The 16,286-nt window shown below is 43.2% G+C and overlaps 1 long non-coding RNA gene across 1 annotated transcript in view; it reads left to right on the forward strand.

The window, feature by feature from the left end:
- The first annotated feature begins 433 nt into the window (after positions 1–433).
- Positions 434–16,286, forward strand: part of LOC109143722 — a 31,797-nt gene continuing 15,944 nt past the window's right edge. Inside the window, exon 1 of the long non-coding RNA XR_002044054.3 lies at positions 434–558. This is a non-coding gene — a long non-coding RNA (uncharacterized LOC109143722). The remainder of the gene's footprint in view (positions 559–16,286) is intronic.

The following is a 16,286-nucleotide window of genomic DNA, read 5'->3' on the forward strand; positions in this document are numbered from 1 at the left end:
TTTGTCATACTTTAAGCTTCAGCAGACTACACTTTTTTACTCTTAATTATTTGGGGCATAATTCTGACTGGCAAGCAGAGAAGCTGACCTTTCCCCTAAAGGAGAAAAGGATGGACACTGTAAAGAGCTGAGGGGACAAGCATGCACAGACTGCTCGGTCAGACACTGGACAATATGAGTTTGAGACAGTAGGACTTACATGCTTAAAGTTAAGCATGTGCTTAATTATTTTTATGGGATCAGATCCTGAGAACTGAACAGCTGATCCAATCCCTCAGCCTGGTCACAGGTATGGGTCACCTCTGTCATTTGGGATAGGATCATTCTCATGTGCTCAGGCGGGAATTTGTTCAGGAGATGTAGGAGGATTACCCTTCAGCATAGCCAAAACCCTTGAGCTGCAGGTTCAGGACACACATTCAAGGACATTCACCCTGTCAGGGCTTCTCTCCACCACATAACGAATCTGTGGGGACAGCAAACCCTAAGATATCACCTCTGCTGCTTTTACTACTTACTGCTGAGTGCTGTGTGTATTTCTCAATGACAAGTCAAAAGGTACGTGGGAATATTTCTAGGTACAAAACATATTCATTTTCATACTTATAAATATGGATGTGGTTATATTTTATACATGTGTGTACAGACACTAAAATGGAAAATGTCTAGTGCAAATTAATTCGTTTGCATCTGTGGATTTGAAATATCAGCAAAATATCATTTCTAGCAATTATTTTTAGCTACAGGTAAATGATAGAGGACTGGCTGCTTCAGCAGCTTGTATCTGTTTATTAATTACAAGAATGCAAAAAATTGACAAAAACAATTGAGATTTCTTTCATGGCATTGTGAATCTCAGGACAATATCCTGCAGAATTAGTCAGTAATTCTCCACTTGGAGTCCATGAGAAACCTGACAAAAATCAACTGCAATGGATGCTTCTGCAGCATTCGGGTCTGGTCTGCCATTTCAGGAACATAACAAGTTCATGGGGAATCTGTCTTACTTAATAGTTAGAAAAATTAGGAACTGTCCTAGTCTGCAAGACCTAGGAAGAAAAACAGCATGATCAAATAGAGATGTTGACTTTTCTGGAAGGAACACACTATCCAAAGTTCAAAGTAGGCTCATGTGGAGATAATCAATCACTATAATAATAGCAGCACCAAAGAGATGTGATTTACAAGGCTGCAGCTTTGGCCAGAGAAGTTATAATGAGTGATCTCCCAAAAGTTACATCTTAACCTCATGGCCTGGCAGATCTCACCCCAAAGTCCCAACAAGTTCAGCCCCACACAAGGAGACATTTTGACCAGTATTTCTAGCTCTCGTCAGAGAAAGGATGGGTTTTGTGGATAACGCTTCAGTGCTGGTGAAACACGTAGATGGGCATTGAGTTCCCTTGGTAACATTCGGCTCAAGACAAATTCCTTGGCATTCACTCTTTCTGCCTCAGAAAGAAAATCCTCTTTCAAGGCTGATATATCCATTCTGTGGTCCTCCTCCCACAGTGGTGCACCTGTATTTACAGCAAAGTAAATGTTTATAATGCAAAAAAATGTGACAAGCTCATTGAAGAAACAAGGAGTCTCCTTTGTTTCATGTCACTGGCTTTACTGGTGCTTTGTCACTAAGTTTGTCAGCTGTATGACACCTGGAGCAAAAGCTGCTTGGGATAGTCAGGTTGTCTTTGGTCTCTCTAGGACGTACTGGGCACACATGAAGAGCTCTCTATCAGGGCTAAAAGGAGAGGAACAACACTATCAGAGTAACACAGTATTGAAATTTCTAGTATCACTATTTTTTCCTAGAAGAGGAAAATTGTTCACAGTAACTGGAAGTGTCTGTGTAGTAAGACATCAGGTCTTAAAACCAACAAAAGTGACTGGCTTTTTAGCCACAGATATCACACAGAAACCAAAGGTATATTTACAGTGACAACACTAACTCTGTAGACGTGCTTCCACCAGTTGTGACTCTTGGTCACTCAGTGATCATAAGACCCACTTCAATGGCACCAGCACCTGAACTAATTAGCTGTCAGTGGCACAGTGCTAATAGAGCTGGAACCTTTGCAAGGTGCTGCACTTCACAGTGTGGATACAGGAGAATGCCTGGAGATCAAGCCCCATGTGCCACTGTGCAGTGCCAACCTGACTCAAAGGATTAATCAAAGGTCATGGAGGAGAAAAGTGACAAATCCAGGATGGGAAACACAGATTTCACAAATTCTCATCCTGCATTTAATTCTCTGTCCCTTCAAGGAGTTAAAGAATTTAAGTGAACAGGTTAATGTGTGGTGATGTGTGGGTAGATTTGCTCCACTGAAGACATTTTTGATTTACAAAAGAGGAGTTGACACCGAAAAAAATCACATCCCACAATCACTGCATTATATGGGTTAAAGCAAAAATGGTTTTGGAGATGCGCATTTGCCTTCTAGGGCATCCACAGTGCAGCATAAAGGGGGCAGAGGATAGAAAGAACAGGAGGAAAGGCTGAACTAAGAGAAGGGTAAATTGTGCTCTGCTTAACATTACAAAAATTATCAGAAAGGCATATCTATATTCCAGGCAACCTAGAGCAGTCAACTTAGTTTATATAGCTGATCAGGAGCACTTGATTGTCTATTATATGATTTAACAGATCTGATTATGTACAATCTTATTCTAAATATATAGAGATATATGTGTGCATGTATCTCTATATGTATATTGAGAGAATAATAAAAGACATTTTTAACCATCTGTTTCAAGCAATGCATCTGTATCAGACACTAGCAAAATGAAGAGGAAGAGAAGAAAAGAATGGGAAAAGAAATTTTTCTCTCCCTCAACTCCCAATCTTTAATTGCAATACACAGGTAAATAAGGAGACAGGCAGACGAGTAGGCAGAAGGGCACAGATAAAAGGGCATGTATGTTCAAAGGAAACATAATTACCTGCTATTCCCTTGCTCTCTGGAAAAAAGTTCAGAGTTTCAATACTGACAGAAGCTAAAAATTGATCCATAGAAAAATGTTCACTTCACTAGAGGCTGCAAAAGAGCCTTAGCAACTGACACAGAGGAAAGTTGTTCTGAATTCCTTCAGGCAGGTTGGAAGGCAGCTCTGACTTGAATAACGCAAGAGGCCTTTGAGGCATACAGATGCCCTCCTTTCTGAAAAGTTTTTCTTGGAAAGCAAACTTCCTCCTCTCAACTCACTCTTGGCAGAGAGGATTGCAGTCCAGACTTGCTGTGCACGTTATTTCCTTCCAGTATCAGTGGACACAGCTCAACAAAAGTTAATGGCTCTTTACTGCTTAGAGCTTTTTCTATCAAACACGAGTAATCACCCAATCTGCCCCTTCTCTCCTTCCATTCTTCTTAATCTCTGTTCCCTGGCCATCCTAGCTAAATTCTCCTTCTCTACTCTGCATTCAGACAAGCTCAGCCTGAGAAAATTAAATATTTATTCCTTTCCAAGACCTGTCCCCTTGTAACATGAAGGATGCAAGCACATCTGGAGGTGAACAGATTACAGACTTTCATCTCTGCAGTGTAACATGTGGTATTAATCCTTCTGTCCCCTCCCCCTAAATCTCTCTTTGGAGAGAGGGAATAGCTCTTTCCCCATGTTTCAACAACACCCAGCAAGCTGAAATCCCAGCAGAGTCTTTGGGTGTATTTTGAAAATTCCATTGGCTGGATTGGTAGACCCAAGGTTGTGACAGAGCGTGCAGTCAGCAGGGCTCTGCTAGCCCTGGATGTGCTCCTACTGCTCTTCCTCTGCTCCAGCTCAGCACCAAGCTTCTCCAACTAGTTTTCAGTGTTCAGGGACTACTTCTATAAGGCAGTATTAGAGGTTCTTCTCTGTCATCATCTTCAGCCATGTCCATATTTTCTTTAGAGCAATAATTAAAACAACATATTCAGCAGCTGGGTTATTTTTTCCCTAGATTTAATCTGTTCAGGCTCTGATTTACATATTAAAAGCACTAATTAGCCCCTCAGAGTGTCTGAGCACGGATAGTGCAATAACTGGTCATGTAGTCACTGGAGACCACTCCCTAGTGCTTTTGGTAAGATCTCATGTATACAGCCTCAGTCTCTGGATGGCAGGAATGGCCATGTGTAGAGGGTTGTCTGCTTTGTTTCACAGCATTGAGGGACCGTAGTGCCGGATTGCTTCATTCTTGCATTTTTTCTTCTCTTTGAAGTGTTGTGTTTGATCTGTCTGCTTGTCTGTCAGGTTTTCCCCCTCCCCCATTCCCCATTGCGTCATGTGCAAGAGCCTGCGAGAGGACGGACCGCCTTTGGCCAATGCTGGTGCAGAAAATTCCAATCCAATCAAAGGCACAATGGCCTTTTCTCTCAGCTTTGATGCAGCATTTAAATAAACAAGAACTGTGCTTTCAAAAAGAAAAAAATTCAATAACCCTCTGAGCCATTCTTCTGGCTAAGGATATTCGAAGGAATCGTTTAATTTTCTTTGCATGTTTAGAAGTCACCTACAAAATTGCTCAGTGGTCTGGAAGCAATGTTGCATAGCCCCAGGTGAGAGGTCTGAGACTGAATCCTGATTGAGCTTGTTTCCAAAGCTGCCAGAAGCTATGAAGCCTCCAGAGTGGGAAGAAAGGCTCTCCAAACCCAAGTAACAGAGTTTTGATACTCAGCTTCTTCCTGGAAACGTGTAAAGGCAAGACAAGCACCTCACCCCCAGCAATCACTGTGAATACCCCATGTTTTTGGAAGACGCAGAAGGTCCCATTACTCTGGAAAAGGTACAGGGCTTGTTTCCTTGCATGAAATGCTGCAACATGAACGTGATGCTTTTTGCTCGGGCACTGGGAGCTGGTATCACCACATAGCACTGAACTGCAGTGCCTTATGGCACCTGGCCTCTTGGAGGGATATTTGCACCGTGTTTCATCAGTAAATTCCTTTGGGAAACACAACAGAGCAATTGGGCACCAGGCAGGGGCACTTCCCCCTCTTCTGAAGAAGTTGTGCCATGGATCAGGTTTTTTTGAACCGAGGCTAGGGAGGAAGAAAGAACGAACCACCTAAATCTGTGCCAAGGGGCTCAAGAGGAAATGAAATTCTGCCCATTGCTCCACTCATGCATTTTAAATAATCTTACATGAATATCCTAACTCCATCACCTTGCAAACAAGGCAAATGATTTTCAGAACAAGGGACACTTGAACATTAGTTTCAGCAAGACTTACAGAGTCATAGAACCATTAAGGTTGTAAAAGACCCCCAAGATCATTGAGTCCAGCTAGGAAAGGGATTACTGGACAATATTCTCCTCATTCTGTTTGCTACCTGACCAGATAAAACAAGTGTTATTGTTCTGGTCCCCTAAAGCAGTTAAGTCAATATGAATGGGACTCCTGGGCACTAGAGCCACACAGTGCTCAGCGCAGCAATGTTACAAGCCAGGGGAAGGTGATGTTTAGGCAGATGGGAGCAAGCCTGGGAAGAAGAGAACAGGAAAAATGAGTATTCCTTGAAGTTGTTGTCCTGAATGAAACTTAGGGCTGTGATTAAAGTAATGATTTTTGTGCAATTATGTTTCTTTGCCTAAAAGAGCCTAAAGCCTACGAGGAGTTGGAATACCATAGAGAAAAAATGCAGATGGCATCTACATAAGTACCAGAGGGTTTGGCCAAAAACCAAGGGGAAATTGTCTTGGATGTGCCACCATCTTTGCTAACTATTTGCTCCATAACAACACTATACTTTTCCAAAACTCCCATTTCAGAACGGGTTTTTTTAAAAGCTTGAATTCCACTGTTACCAGGAGCCAAAGCTGCAAGGGAGCCCAGGAGACTATAAAACTATAGCTTCTAAAACTGTTGACTTCTCTTCAAGTTAAAGAGGGGAAATCACAGAGCGGGATGTAGGTCTGGTGACACAACTGTGTAAACCGCCCCCTGCTTCCAACAGAGGCAGATACCTCTGACATATTTAGAAACTTCATGCAAAGAAAATGAATCAACAAAATCCGTTTGATTTACACTGTAGGCTCCCTGAGGCTGTCAGAACAGACCCTCTGTCTACTGAGGGGAGGGAGCTGCTTGACTAATGCCAGCTCTTGTGAGATGCCTCTCCAACCTTTAAATGGGTTGGGAATGCTCAGAGACACACTATTCTGATTAGTAGCTTTGAAATTACAACTGCTTGTGCAAACGCCATCATCCACAGTGTGTGCCTCAGTGATTTCAGTAAGAAAGTCCCAGTCACAGCTGGCCATAGCCCACAAAGAAGAAGAATATGATTGTATTTAGGAACTCCTCCTTCAGGACAGAGTAAATATTGTCTTGGATAGATGAGAGCTGATGAGGGTTTTCCAAGAAAAACCTACAGTTTTGCTGTCACATCCCTGTAAAGCAGTAGCTCAGAGACCTCTAGAGGAGAGACGACCTTCAGTCCTCAAAGGGCATAATTTCTTATTCAAATTTCCTTCTAAAGATGTCTTAAGAATTATTTGTCAGCTCCTCTGATAATCCAGGCAGCTAATTTTCCCAGATTTCTCAGTAACTGAAGCCATGTGTTTTGCTTTGATACAAGTTCTATCGAATTAAAAGATTTCTCAAGAAACATAATTATAGCCAATATTTACTGTTAACTAGAGAACAGCTGAAAGTTAGAGTTTTTAGTATGTGCATTCAGTTTGTATTGGTCTGCTAGAGTCATAGGTCAGAGGGTTCTGTATAGCCAATGCTATTTGCTGGTGCAAAGACTCCAGGAAGCAGAATCACAGAATCACAGAATGGTTTGGGTTGAAAGGGACTTGAAAGACCATCTAGTTCCAATCTTACTGCCATAGGCAAGGACATCTTCCACTAGACCAGGTTGCTCAGGGTCCCATCCAATAATAAAATAAATATCTTTTTTTTTTTTAAAAAAGCACCTTTGTGCTTCTCTGATGCACCTGCCTTAGAAGCTCATGGTCTCATGCTTCCTCCTTCCTGTCCTTCTCACGCTTTTATCACCTCCAGCTATCAAATGAGATATCACCTCCGTTTGCAGCCCACTTAAATAACTTCTCCACTTCTTTCCTGCTCTTTAGATCTTTCTGCTGTCACTCTACCAATATCTTCTCTTCTTCCCTCTGATTTCCCAGATAGAATATATCTGGACTTTCTCTTGTTTCTCTATTTCAAGTCTCTGCAATCTCAGTGTTCATTTTCAGTGTCCAGATGCTTTGTGAGACTCAGCCTTATTCCTAGCCTTTTTTTTTTTTTTTTTTTTTTTTTCCAGTCTTCATAAAAGCTGGACTTTTGGAGACTATAAAATAGACAGAAAAGCATGTTCTATTTCCCATTGCCAAGGTGCCACAGGAAGCTCTCCTTTCGTGCTGTGCATCAGGTCATCATTCTTGGGGTACTGTTTTTTGTAAGCACATTATGAGTGTGTAACTTTGAGAGGGGTAGGGGACAGAAGCTCATTAAAAGCTTCTGTGGTGCCCAGTGCAGAAGTAGCAATCATCAAGCTTCACTTTATAGCCATCCTTTCAGTCTCCCTAAACTGGCAAAGCAAAACTCAGCTGCCACCATCAAAGCCACACAAATTCTTGCCTTAAAACAATGGTGTAAATTCTCAGCTGACTCACAAACTGTATCAATCAGACTCACTGCAAAGTATCTACATCAGCCACCACTGTCTTGGCAGAGCTGGCCTGACTGTGATGTTTGTGGTCAAGTAAGACCATCTGAGCATCCTGTGATGTGAACTGTGCTGGGAATATTTCCCCAACAAATCAGCTCTATGGACTCACAACCTTCTCTAGATCTCCAGAACTGTTTCTCCATGAAATTTTCTCTTTGCTGTATTAGTGGAAGTTCATGTGCATCCGAAGCTGGGATAAGTAAGACCTTAAATCCCATCACCTGTTTGTAGTCCCATCCTGAAGAACACAAGGCTTTCCTTCAATTGCTTACTGCAGTTACACGCAGCATATGTGGAATTTTCTTAAAATAAAACTTAGCCTTAACCACTACCACTGCTAATTGCTGGTTAAGACACAGCCTTGTGCTGATGACCAGAGCTAGTATCCTGTTCTCCATGCTGTTTCAAGGTCTGCAGTCTGGATTGTGCTGGTCAGTGAGCTCACAATGTATCTCTTACCAAGCAGGCCAAAGTCCACACTGACACATTTTGGTAACAGAAAGATGTTGCTGAAAATAATTGGGCCTGGCAGCACTTAACCGTTTTCCAAAACCAGTCCATTAGTTCCAAAGCTCACTGAGTGTTTGGTTGCTCTGTAAACCAGCCACATGCCTAGATATTGTGCCCAATTCATCTGGAATGAATTTGATTTAACAATGTGTATTTGCAACAAGCTGCTTCTGTTAAAAAAAAAATCCTTTGTTTTATCCCAGTTACACCTTTTTCCCTTTCTCTCAGCTGTGTGGCTGCCAGTGCCCACAGGTATTCCTCAGGGATGTGGCAGGAGACAACAGAACAACTGGCTTCTTGACAAGGGAGAGGTGGCTTGCCAACTGCTACCCATTGACTGGAGTGTGTGCTTGGCTCTGGGAGGCAAACACTGCTGCAATATGCTCTCCCTGGAGAAATCCACCCTCAAAAATCATGACTTTTGCTGAAATATTCAGAGATTTCACTACGCTTTTAAAGCATGGAAGTTGAGCACCAGAAGAATCAGATAAAAAGTATGCATTTAAGTTGCTGGAAACAGTAATACTGCGCTTCCTCCCAACACTATTTCTGCAGGTCTTGAGTTGGTTTTCTCTGCATTGAACCCCCCATCACCAGAAACTGCACAGACAAGGCAGATCCAGGGTCTGGGGGAACGCTGTCTCCTGCTTGGATTTAAAACATTCTCTCCTTGAAAGAATTAAGATTCTCCATTCAAAGAAGTTTGCAGAGATGTGCAAATGCTGTTACTGTTGCTTTGCTGGATGCTTCCCACCCATAAGTTCAGTCACCTGTAAGTTAACATTACACTTCCACGCAGACTCAAGACGTGCAAACAGGCACATCCTCTCTAACTTGGAACATGGAATTAATGGTGTTAGAGATGTCTGATTTAGTCCAGTGACCACAGTCATTAGGCTGTGGGTAGCACAGATACCCTGATGTAACTGCAAGCTCACCACTTGACTGGAAGAAGAGAAATCCAAGCTAGTTACTACCTTGAGTTATTTCTCCAAAAGGAGCTTATGGTTACAGTGATTCCTAATAACCTTCAGCATTGAAACAGACAGAATCTACCTACATGAAAGAGGCTGAAGAACAGAAGAACGCAAACTCTGGGTAGCATTCTTGCATCTCAAGAGCACTATGTTTCAGCAGCAGGGATGCACAGGCTTTACTCATCGCCTCTATGACCTTGAGAACAAAATAGAGGAAATTAGATTTAGTTTTTCACTCAAGGGAACACTAAATTCAGTGTCTATTTCTCCCCAGCCTACTTCACCTTGCACTTTTAGATGGAAGTATTGGTCAGAAAAAGCAAAACTACTGCATTAGTGAGAACCTAAAAGAATTAAATTATTTCATGTATTATGCCTCATGAGACATCAGCAACTTTTAATCAGCATGTGAGATATTTCTTTGCACTTGCTAACTAGTTTGGGAGGAAGGAAGCTGGGTTTAAATACAACCACGTTCAGCCTGCCCAGCCTTAACTTCTGAGCAGTGTTACCAACTCCTCCCAGTCAATGATCAAGGAGTTTTGCTAAATTGTCTGCTTCCAAATCCTACGTCCTCCAAACAGCCCCCACTTTCCTTCCAGCAGACAAAGTCTGGAGTGGGGAGTTTGCTTCCATCTTTTGGCTTACACCATAGCCAAAAGACACAGTATGGAGCACACACCACCTCCAGGCACCAAAAGTCCCCATTTCTATGCAACATGGGACTGGAGCAGAAAGGGGTTGGCTTTTCATGATTTTTCCAAAATTTCCTTGTGAGGAAGGGGGATGAGAGTGCTGGCACACAGTTATCCTCTTGGAGCATTTTATCCTTTTGCAAAGCCCTCCCCAAGCTGTGCATGATCCAGCCCTCCAGGACAGCTCACATTTCTGACCAGATTGTGCACAAGGTTCCAGCAACCGCCTGGAAAGTCACTCCAGCAATTAAGTGCTGGTAGATTTTTTTTTTAAATACGAAGGATATGGCCCACTGTGCAGGGTATTGCAGCCACCCTCCCTGTCAGGCCGTTTCACAGTAGTATTGTGGCGCCATGGAGAGGAGCTAATTGGATTTGTTGTCACCTCCCGAAGCTGCCAGGAGCTCACGTCTGCTCTGGTTACAGATGAAGACATCACGGTGACAGGCTTAGAGATGGCTCAGCTGGCATCCTAGGGCCACTAATAGAGCCATGTTGATTTAATGTCCGAGTGGAGAGGTGCAGACAAGCTGTTCAAGTTTTCTATTCCAAACAAAGCAGAGATCTGTTATCAGTTGTCTGTGGATCAGTAAATAAACTTCCATGTGGCTCTCACAGCACCTAACCATCGCTACAGAAGAATGACAAAGTATTTTAACATTGAGATGGTACTTTTAAATGAGAGCACTGTCTCTATGGTTTATATTGCCCTCAGGGAAATCAGTTAATTCCTTCATACATAAATTTTACTTAACTATGTAATTATGGATGAATCCTATTAGTCTTTAAATTGCTCACTAGTTAAAAGGTGTGTGTGTGTTTTCTACAGCTCTTTTTTGTGAAATGTACAGATCATCTGTACTTATGAAGATTAAAAGCCTATTTGGGGATTTTTGTTTGGTTGGTTGGTTTTTCTGCTTTTAAGTAAAAGTACAAAATTTATTAGAAGACTCGAGCATAATTTTTTTGCCTTTTCTGTATACTATTATCTGCTCAGAGCAAAAAACTGAGCTCAGGCAGCGTTCCCTTTATCCTCAGCACTCTCAATATCTCTGTCAGCACTCACCCTGGCCCCTGGCTGCCTTCACGTGGTATCACCCACCTCTCCGCTGCGCTCCATATTAAGTGATCACTTGTGCCAGTGTGATGAGCGTGTGAAAGACAGCTCAGACACAACAGTGTCCTTTGATACCAGTTTTCACAGCTCTGAGCCATGGCTGAAGTACAGCTCTGAGTTACATTTTCTACTTCTCAGCACCCAATGCCACATCAGACTTTCTCCCAGCAGCAGTCATGTCCTATTCATACAATTCAGGCTTAGGTTTCTTCAGAGCACCAGAAGTCCTGCTCTTCCCACAGCCACATTTGCAGCCAGAGTTTCAAAGGAGTGCAGCATCTCCCATCTGCAGTGCCAAAATGAGACCTTTCCCTTGATGACTCAAGGCTAATGGAACAATTTGAATAATCCAATTCTGCCTAAATCTGAAGGCATATATAAAAAAGGTCTGTGGTTGTTAACATTTTTGGTACTTCCACTGGCCCTGTTCTTTCATTGCACAAGTACCCAAAGTCTCATGGAGCCTGAACGGGGCAGTCCCTGCCCAAGTGATGAATGTCCTCAAGAGCAGGAACCACAGTCCTGCAGGCAAGGGTGGGAAGTAGGGGTGTCCATATGCCCTCAAAGATGTTAAAAATGCAGCTATTTGTTGTGGTTTAACCCCAGACAGCAGCCAAGCCCCACACAGCTGCTCGCTCATTCCCTCACCAGTGGGTCTGGGGAGAGAATCAGAAGGGTAAAAGGTAGAAAACTCATGACCTGAGATAAAGACAACTTAATAGGGAAAGCAAGAGCCGTGCACACAGTCAAAGCAAACCAAGGAATTAGGCAGGTGTTCAGCCACCTCCAGGAGAGCAGGGCCCCATCACATGTAATGGTGAAAACAAATACCATCACTCCAAATGTCCCTCCCGTCCTCCTTCTTTCCCCTATTTTATATACTGAGTATGATGCCACATGGTCTGGACTATCCCTTTGGTCAGTTTGGGTCACCTGTCCTGGCTGTGTATCCCACCAGTCTCCCATGCACCCCCAGTCTCCTCCCTAGCACGGCAGTACGAAAAGCAGAAAAGGCCTTGGCTCTGTGTAAGCCCTGCTCAGCAATAACAAGAACATCTCTTTAGTATCAACACTGTCTCCAGCACAAATCCAAAACACAGCCCTATACCAGCCACTGGGAAGAAAATTACTCCAGCCAAAACAGCACAGTGTTTCATTTGGTGCTGCTCAGACCATGCACCACAGACCCCAGTCAGATTGTGGAGCTAGTGAGTGGTGGAAGACTGAAGAAGCTCAGAGAAGCAAACACAGGGGAGCTAAATGGTCACCAAAGGAGGGCAAGCACATCTTGCTAGTGAGGATCTGCCTCTTTGCAGAGACAGCTGGGCAATTACTTATCCAATAGACATGTGGAGATAATGAAGAGGCCCACTGGAAAACCATTCTGAAAATTTACATCTGACCTTAAAACATGGTTGTCCTCTGCATGTTGTCTTCTGAGGTGTGGATGGAGCTTCCACACAGAACAATGAAAACAAAGGGAAGCCTTTGACAAACTGACTGCAAAGCCAAGCCAGAAGCTATTTCAAGAATGGTTTTAAGGACATGAGCACAAGTAGGTTTTGATGGCTTTGAAAACTCAGCTGCGTTCCTTCATTTCTAAGGAATGCAGATTGGGATTTTCTGCGGAACAGCACAGAGGGACACTTAAGAGTTGGGTCATGAGGACAGGACAAGCATAGACTCAATCCTCCTCACCCCATGGGCAACTGCTGTCTGAAAGCCTGTGGAAGGTCATCCCCTCCCACAAGCTGACCTCTTACTCTTCCAAACTGCCCTTTTCATGCGGTATTAGAGGCATCTTTTTCTGTCCAGGCAATAAATTTTCATCTTGAACATATCTTCATTTTTCTGGCACAGCAGAAACTGCACTTAGAGAATTTGTCCAAAGAAGGAACACCACTTCCACACCCATTTTTTTCTAAAGGGAAACCTCCTATCAGGTTACCATTTTCAGTAATTTCCACTGACAGTGATAGCCTGGAGAACTTGGACAGATTTTCATTCTCTTCTCTCTATGCTCCAGTTCTACTTCTTTTTGATAATCTCCCCCAAAGCTGTTAGGACAAATGATTCCAGCTTCCTCTACATTTCCTCATATTAAATGAGCTAATTTGTGTATTATAGAGTCAATGAGTAGATTAAACAAAGCCGCTCAGCTGGAGATATGGTGCAGTACTCCAGATTTTTCAGGCTAACCATTTCTTCTGAAAAAATAATACAAAAGGACTTGGACTGAGATCTGGACTAACTGAATTAAGATAATTCTGACTCCCAAGGGCTGTATGGGAAGTTTCCTTTTCTTTTCAGGTATAAAGAAAAAAGAGTGTTAAAAAGAAAATGTTAAGAAAACGACAATTCTAGATATAGTACACAGGAAGAAGGGCAACAGATAGGGCAGGTAAAATTGCTATTTCAGCATCTGCCTACTGGTCTCCACACTACATGTAGACTTAGCTGAGAGAAGAGTTAGCAGCATAAACCTTGGCTAAGAGGGCAATACATTCCACAGTGCTTGGTAAGTAGCAGACTTCAAATTCCCACATTTGTAATGGCCAAAAGCAGTGTGAAAAAACCTCACAAGCAATCTCTGAGCAGCAGGTCTCTCATTACACCTGTGTGCTGGCTGCAATCACCTTTTCCAGGGCTGCACTATGCATCCCAGGTCTATACATCTGTTTGCCGTAGCTTTATTCTTGGAGCTGACCCCATACTCCCAGTGCCACCTGGCTAATTCACCTGGCTGTGTCCAACCAGTCTCTGTGTTGGACAAATGACCAGCACAGTCCCTCACTACAGGGCACACCTTGCCCTCCTTTCATTTGTGTCCACTAAGCCACAGATATCTTAAGAGGGAGCAATTAATACCTAGACACTAGCTGCTTGTGTGTGTGGTGGCACAGACTGCACTGGCTCGGTCTGGAATTTGGTTTAAAGCTGAGTAACCAGAAGCCAACTTCATCAGTGAGAAGGCAGGACATGAGGAACATTATCTGAATGAACAAAATGATCCAGTATCATTCCTCATGCTACAGGATAGCACTTCTACATATTTTAAGGAAGGTGAACCCAGTTCATTTCCAGCTTCCCACCTTTTGTTCTGTTAATTAAGCAGGGAAACAAAAGACCATGTGGTCTTCTTTCCTAGCTATGCTGACTATTTTGTTTATCTAGATTAATTTGGTTTTATTTCCAGTGATGTCTGGTTCCAGAGCTCTACTGCATAATGCTGCACACTTGCTCCTCCCTCTTCCTGGGGATTTATCACTCAGGGCTCCCCTAAATTTCTCTTTCCTGCTATCTTAAAGGGCAGGCATGCTTTGCCAAAACTAGGACAAGTCTAAAAAGAGACTGCTGCTTTTCTACACAGGTAGTTCAAACTAGATTTAATCACAGCAATAGCCAAGTATATTTCATGCATTTACTCCTGCAAGTTCACTGTAGAGCCAGAAGCAACAAAAAGCTGCTGCTTCTCTTCAACAAAAATGAGTTTTCACCTCCCCACATGCTTTTTTCCTCAGGTTTAGCAATTAATGCAGTGTTCACTAGGATAATCCCAGTATATCCGGTAGCCGCTGACTCATTGCTACCCAGCTGCCTCTCCAAACAAGTCAGACCTGTCTGCAAACAATCACAAATGTAGTAGCCAAGAGCTCACTGTAGTGGCCAGCACTCACAGTGTGCAAGAAGCAGGCTAGGGCAGCTGATCTAAGTGTAAGTGATCATATGCTGAAGTCTTGAATAACAACTACTAATATGAAAATTGTGGGAAAAGAATCCAAGCAGGGCTTAAAAGTGGTGGCAAAACAACACAGTGCTGTGTTATGTGCCCCATTACATTGTTCAAGTGTAGGTCGGTAGATTTTCTTACAATAACAGATGACATAAAAATTGTGTCTTTAGCCAAACCATGTTCAGTAAACTGAAGTTCAGTTTTAAACACTTGTGATTCATCCACCACTGAAATGAAGTCGTTAGTGCCAATGAAGATCAATGTCCAAACAAAGCGAAGCAACATGATACAGCAACATGCCTCAGAACTCAAGGAATACTGCATGCAGGTAGGAAAACAGGAGTGTGTTTTATATATGCTCAACATGGTTACCTGAATCAGTGGCCAAGAGGAGGATGCAGCAAAAGTCCCTGTTCTTACAAGTAATGCCACAAGCTGTCAGTGCCAAAGACCCTGGCTGTGCCTCACATAGACACCAGACACTGAGTCCCTTCTGCCATGAGGAAGAATTAGAAGCTTCTGAATGGGAAGAGTGCCCTTGTTAAGCATCAAAGCCAGTGTATATTGCCCTGGGAGCCTCCTTTTGTCTAGCCACAGGGATTTGATCAGGTCACGACTTGAGCTGTCACAGCACCAACCAGTTCCAGCTCAGATTTCCTGTGCCACAAATGCTTTAACCCTGCCATTGTTGATTATCATCTTTATATAATGGTAGAAATATGCATATATTCTTCATATTTGGAGGCATTAATTCTAAAATGAGTCATCAAATAGTTTATGGCCAAAATAAAAATGTTAGAGCCAGTAACACAGAAAGTGTAAAAGAAACCCCTATCCTACTCTAGATGTTAGTTATTTCTGGAGATCACTTTTAAGCAAAGTTCATTCATGATATTTCATAGTCAGGACTTCTGCGCCAGCATTCACACGCTCACCTCCGAGCCAGGAGTCATCTTCTATCAGACCCAGCACTGGCACTGCAGTGAAATTTTGGTAAAGTGCTGCACTCACCTTCACAGGGACAACCTGAGGGTTTACTGAGCCTCTCTCAAAAATCTGAAACACTGTGTTTTTCTCTGCCGAGAAGGACACCGGACTCCAAGTCCTGCTGCTCTGAGACCACCTCAATAACTTTGGGAAGGGGACACAGCAAGGCCCTCTGTGGCTAGGAGAGACCCAGGTGTAGCAGCTCCAGCTAAGCTAAGCTTTTGCCTTCGTACTGCTGACAGAGTGGAACAGAACAACAAAGGGCAAGGGCAAGGACAAGCCTGGCTGTCCCTCCCTGCTGATCAGCTGCTCATATGGGGACTAGTTCTGATGCCCAGCTGGTTCCTTTCCCTGAAAGCTGAGCAGCACCTGGGGCTTTTTGTCTCTCAAGTTTCATGAGTCCAGCACAGACCTGCCCTTGGCCCTGGTGCTTCCCACCCAGTCTGTGCACTGCTGGGAGTAGCAGGATAAGTCTCTGCATGCCTTTGGCTGCACCAAGGCTACAGATGTGCCTGCACAGACCTCAGCACACCTCCTTTCGCCATGCCCAGCTTTGGTGGAGCTTGCAGAAACATGAAGGATATCCTAATTACACTTTGCTTCTCA

The sequence above is a fragment of the Corvus cornix genome, chromosome 5 (genome assembly GCF_000738735.6).
Source record: "Corvus cornix cornix isolate S_Up_H32 chromosome 5, ASM73873v5, whole genome shotgun sequence".
NCBI lineage: Eukaryota > Metazoa > Chordata > Aves > Passeriformes > Corvidae > Corvus > Corvus cornix.